The sequence below is a fragment of the Coturnix japonica genome, chromosome 9 (assembly GCF_054131305.1).
Source record: "Coturnix japonica strain WE chromosome 9, WE-NBRP24, whole genome shotgun sequence".
Classification (NCBI taxonomy): domain Eukaryota; kingdom Metazoa; phylum Chordata; class Aves; order Galliformes; family Phasianidae; genus Coturnix; species Coturnix japonica.
This window is the reverse complement of record NC_140671.1, coordinates 270,441-276,771: the sequence shown is the minus strand read 5'-3', so window position 1 is coordinate 276,771 and position 6,331 is coordinate 270,441.

Sequence of the window (6,331 nt, the reverse complement as noted above, 5' to 3'; positions counted from 1 at the left end):
GCGGCGGGCAGGGCGCCCGGCCCCAGCTTCCTGCGGGAGGAGGGAGGGGCCGCGCCGCGCACGGACGGACGGACGGACGGACACCGGGCGGGGGGGCGGGGGGTGTGCGGGGATGTGAGGGCGGATGGAGCGTTACATCGTGCGGGGATGTAAGGACGGATGGAGCCGGCCCTGCTGACAGCTCCAGCTGCGGAGCCCCGCACATCAATCCGGCGCACAGAGCAGGAGCGCCGTGTGCTCGTGATGTGCTGGTGCTGAAGCACTGACAGGAGCCAGGCGGTGCTCGGCGTTACGTGCTGCAGCTCGGACACAGCCGCGCACGTTACCGCAGTGATCGGGAGAACGGTCCTGGAAGATCGTTGTGCAGATACACACAGCTGTGAAGAACAAGCAGCTCCAGCTATTGGCTGCGTTCACGTGTTGCTCAGAGCTCTGCCCGTGTTTGCATCCCACCTTCATTCAGCTGTGCAGTTTTCCAGCCGCACACCTCACAGAACTTACTCAGGCTCTCACCCGTTCCTGCACTCAGATACGAACAAAAGGCAACGCGAAAAGCACGGCAGGGAAATCGGAATTACTATCTGTGATTTTAATCCACGGTTTTTATAGCATGTACGAGAATGTCAGAAGTATCTGGGATAATTACTGAGATAATCCGCACTTCCTTTGACAAGAAAAAACACCGCCCACACAACTCACTAACAATAGCCCAGCCAGCTCTTAAGAAATCACTGCTGGGTGCAGCTGTCCTCACGAGTTACCGCCTGATGCTGACGTCCCTTCCTACTGCAGAGTGGTGAAGTTAACGCCATTGCACACAGCTCACACACCTGCTGCCAGCACTGAGTGGTGCCTTGTTTATTAATAAGGGCTGTGCAGCCACCGTCACACCGCTGCATTCCTCCTGGATGTAATTCTCCAGTATTCATGAAATGCTGTCTGATGTTAAAGCAAAAATAATTTACTTTCAGAAAGAATTTCAGTAACTCTTACTTTCCTGTTAATGACAGGACACAGGCCACTAGTAACACCGAGTTCTGCAGATCTTTCTGCATTTTTGAACTTGGTTGCTGTTGTTTCCAGGTTGCATCTCTTATTTTACTTGACAGCGGAGAGCATCCAAAACACATGTTATGGTGTTTATCTTGTGATGACTTCATGGGACTAGCAAACCGTACATCTGTGCCTGCCTGCTCCCAAAAATCATTTTCTAACACCACTTTAGGACTAAAACTGCTAAAAACAAACAAACAAACATAAAGAATCTTCCCAAACAAGTGAATAACAAAACAGCCCAGCCCTTGAAAACTGAAAATAAATAAATCTCTGTGCTTAACTCCTAACATGAAATGGACTCGTAACAATCAGAAAGACCAACACAGTGGAATGGCAATAGAGCAGGTGACGTGATAAAGGGAGCAGCACGATGTGAAGGTGTTACAAAGGAAAAGGAAAGTGCTCACCTGTCTCTGAAGGTCTCGGCTCACAGGGAAAGCTCCACAAGGGAGAGATCTAGTGATTCTGAGTCACTCAGAACACACTTCAGGGAGCTACATAGGACCAACAGGGGTTAAGTTCATCTTCAAGAGCAACCAAGCAGTTAATTTTATAGCTGATTTAAAAAGAGAACACAGAAAACCTTAAGCTTACTATCGATATAAAGTTGCTTTTCTCAATTAGATGCCTCAGAAATAGTTCACAACCCCTTCACTCGAACATGATCAACTTATTCCATGATTGGAGGAGAAAAAGGAAAAAATAGACATAAGAGTACTTCAGTAATGTCCTACATTTCTGTAATGAATAAAACCAACCCAGGATGAAAATCAAACAAGAAAACCTATCCAACCAAAGAACATGTGCTACTAAAGTAGCGTTACCCCCACAGAAAGCAAGCCACTTCAAATGACTGAGTTCAGAACCTGGTGATGAAGCCATGAGATGGCAGCAGAGCCCATGCAACAAGCACTCTGTGTGGGAAGGATGTCTGTATTAGAATTGCAGAATCACCAAGGTTGGAAAAACCCACAGGATCACCCAGTCCAACCATCCCCCATCACCAACAGTTCTCACCAAACCACAGCCCTCAAAACAACATCCAATGTTCCTTGAACACCTCCAGGGTCGATGACTGCACCACCTCCCTGGGCAGCCCATTCCACTGCCTGAACACTCTCTCAGAGAAGCAGTATTTCCTAACGTCCAGCCTGAACCTCCCCTGGTGCAGCTTGAAGCCATTCCCTCTGGTCCTATCACCAATTACATGAGAGAAGAGGCCGACCCCCAGTTCACTACAACCTCCCTTCAGGAAGTTATAGAGAGCAATGAGGTTTCCCCTGAGCCTCCTCTTCTCCAGGCTGAACAATCCCAGCTCCCTCATCCGCTCCTCATAAGGCCTGTGCTCCAGACTCCTCATCAGTTTTGTTGTCTTTCTCTGGCTTATGTTCAGCTGAGCATCAATCAATACCCCCAGATCCATTTCCTCTACACAGTCTTCCAGCCACTCCACCCAAAGCCTGTAGTGCTGCCTGGGCTGCTGCGGCCAAAGTGCAGGACCCAGCATTTGGTCTTGTTGAACCTCATCCCATTGATGCTATCCAGATCCCTCTGTAGGGTCTCACTACCCCCAGGCAGATCAATACTTCCAACTAACTCACTTCTGTCCTAAGTGGGTCTCAGTGCTAGTAGTGCTCAGGAGAAGCCTTGTTCTTCATTCCTGTTTTACATCACTTCTTATATTTCTCACAGCTGCAGAAATTTGAACAATAATTGGATCTCTATTTTAAAGATAAAGCATAGAGAATCTTTTTACCACAGTAAACTTTTAGTAAAGATGATGTGAGCTCAAACAGTGTAGAAAGGGCTGAGGAGGCTATTAAAATCTGTTTCTCCAGATGTGTACCTACAAGTTTGTGTGTTCTGAAGTTTGGGTCAGGTGGAAAAAGATGGGAGACAGCTTTGGGGGAAGCTGTGTGGGAGCTCTCTGGCTGCTGAAAGCCTGGATCAGCCCTATCCATATTGATCTCCAGGCCAGATACCAGCCTGCAGCAAACAGAAGGAAAGTGAGCCGGGCACCACAGTGCTGAGCTGGGCTGCCTGCCACCTGGAGGGCAAACCTGGGTCATGGGATGGATCTCACAGCAAGTGGTGCTGAGCCAGAGAGCAATGGAATAACAGGTGTAATGCTGCCTTTACTGTGACATGAATGCAACTCCATACAGTTGTCCTGAGTCTCACCACCTACAAGGGACCTGCAAACTCACCGAAACGCTGGGCAGCTGAAGGACGAAGATGGCACTGTTTGGTAGTGGATGTTGAGAGTACTGAAAGGGAGCTCCTACACGTGGGCACAGGTAAGTTCAGCCCCACAGGCATGCAGCACTACAGGTGACAGACAGAGCAGTGCACATGGTAACTGCAGAATTCAGCCAAAACCACAATGTGTCACTCCAGAAGCATTTCCTCCAAGAAATGCTCTCTTAGACACAGTCAGGGCACCAGGAGTTGCACTTCACAAGCAGTGCTTACAGCATTCCTATGCTCTGAGCTCAGTTATCTCCATACACCTTCAATGGAGTAGACCCTGTGTAATGATGTCTCAGGAGGCCAGCTTAGTTTTGATAGATTTCAGGATTTCAAAAACCCCAGTATTATTCAAAGCAACGAGAAGCAAGAGTGCCATCCACTTCAAGGAGATATATTTTGCTATGACTTTTACCCCTGACCTTTTCCTGAGCAGCACATTTCACTCCCATGACCCGGGCGCACGTGGCCCTTCCTACTCAAGCTGTCACATCCACAGTGGTTGAGGAAGCAGAGCTGGCATTACACAGCTCGCTGCTTATTCATAAAGTGAGTGTGACTAAAGACAAACCCCCAAAGGAAGATCCAGCCTGATGCTGGCACATTCAGGACATGCCAGCTGACTGGTTTCCCACTGTGTGACCAAAACCACGTCCTTAGCAACTTAGTTCAGAAAGCTTCAGCACTAGGTGGGTTATATCAACCAGTCTGTGAAACACAAGCACCAAAAGTTTGTCTTGTTATTTGCACTATTATTATTCATCCCAAGATAAGAGCATGAGTAGAAACCAACAAAAAGTCAAATGACAAAGATGGGAAAGTATGAGTATTAAATTCAACTCAGCACACTTTACACAGCATGGCTGAAAGGGCAGGTGACAAGAAGAACAGCAAAGACAAAAAACCTATGTTTTCAGTAGCACTTCAATACATGTTACATTGCAAAACAGCTCTGCAAATTCAAACATAAATCATCACAACTCACCTTTCTATAGGAGGATGAAGAGAGAACAGGGATTCCACAGCTGATGGCTTTTAGAAATTACCTGCCAAGTGTGTAATTTTAAAGTGACTGTGTTCCATTAGAGCTACAATAAACAACATGGTGGAAAATTCAATCTGATTAGCTTATCTAATGAGCTGCAGGAGGTTGCGGAGGCCAGAGCAGAAGAATCTTAAACATTTCATCACCGATTACAAACCTGCCTCTGAATTAATCAGATAATGAAGCACATGGATCTAATGAACCTAATGCTGATCAACAAATTATCAGTGATCCTTACAGCTTTTTGGCAGGGAAACTCCTTTATTTTTTTCCCCCTGAAGTTTCCCCAGAGCACAAAGGTTACAAAAGACATGTGCTCTGGGTGCCGTTTTTCCTGCAGTGGTCAGAAGAGGTAAATAATTTCCACAACTCTTTAATTTGCTCACAACCTGCTCGCGTTCCTTTTGGGTCTCCAGGTGGGCTGTTGTTATGATGAAATTTAATTGAAACAGCAGCTATTAAAAAGATGAGATAAATCCTGAGCACTTTTAAGTACAATCTCAGTGGAAAAACACTGAACTGCTGCAAGTAACAGAAATGTTTCAGTTACTGACGGTGCATGTTGTGCAAATCCAAATTTCTAAGCGTTCAGTGCATGTTCAAACTGCACCGACATTGACTTGCTCATCTTCTCCTCATCCTTCTCCAGCAAGTTCTTTTCACATCGCTAGAGTTCAATTGTACACTTCCATTCTGCAACACAGAATCTGAAGGCAGTCCTCCAGGGTAGCTGTATGTGGTGGGGCCTCAGAACAAAATACATTACTGCCACCAATATGCAGCGTTTGCTTAAGTTTCATTACCTTGGTGCCCCCTATGAGGGAAAGCAAGTTTGTGATGTGTGCTGGGGGGACAGAGACCTCGAGTTACGCCTGAGGCATGGGGAGAAATCCTTGCTTTTTCTTCTAGTTTTCTGCTCTTGGAATTCCTTTTCATTTTCTGCTTAGTTACCCCCTTAGCACACACTGGAAGATCAAATCCGTGACCATTAAAACCTAACGTACTAGTCTGGGCTACTGCCAGAATCAGCGTACAGACTGGATAGACCTTTGCTCTGATCCAGTATGGCAGGTCTTATATTCTTATTACGACTTAATATTTACTTCCCCCAAAGGGATGTGATTATAGAAGACCATCTGTCAAGTGATTCACGAGAAGTGGACATAAAAGAGAACTGAATATGACTAACTGAATACATTAAAAAAATTAAACAAGTGCCTGGCAAATGAAAACTTGAAAGATCTTACATAAAAATGCTGAGCAGCAACTCAAATTTGTCACCTCTCTGGTATCTGCTTTGCATTTTAAATGGTTGCACCTTTGATTAAACATTTTTTTAACATTCTGTATTGCCCTTTTCTTATAAAAACGTGACTTTTCCTTTTTGTCTCAGCTGTTTTGGACTAAAAAAGAGGAGGCAATCACAGCAATATCAAAGAACAAGACAGAAGCAATCACATGGGTTAAATTATTATCTCATTGAAATCCAGGGGCCTGGAAATCCAGGGTACTTGCAACTTCAGACCAGAAATCACCCTAATTGCTTGCAATGATGGCAAATTTGTTTGAATTGTGCATCTGCACCTGATATAATTTGTCCTGCATTGTTAGATTTTTGGTACTTGTTGTGTACAGACAGCTCTGGAAAACAAGGATACTCTGGATAAAAATGTCAAAACTCTTTTGTAAAGTAGATTGTTTATGCATGACATTATTGGAAAGTTCTCCAATAACAAAATTTCTGCTGCTCTTCTGATCCCTGAAGAACTAAAGACAGAAAATCTATGCTGTGTACTTCTGTTTACAGATGCTTGAAAAGTCTCACATTTGATACTGAATCTTACTACTGATAATTCCAATCCATTTAACAAATCTAATATTTCCACATGGTTCCCAAATTCTTGCACCTCAAGGTCCTTAAGGGTATACACTGAAAATTGGATAGGAAGGCTCTATATTATGGGCAGATACTGCATATCTATG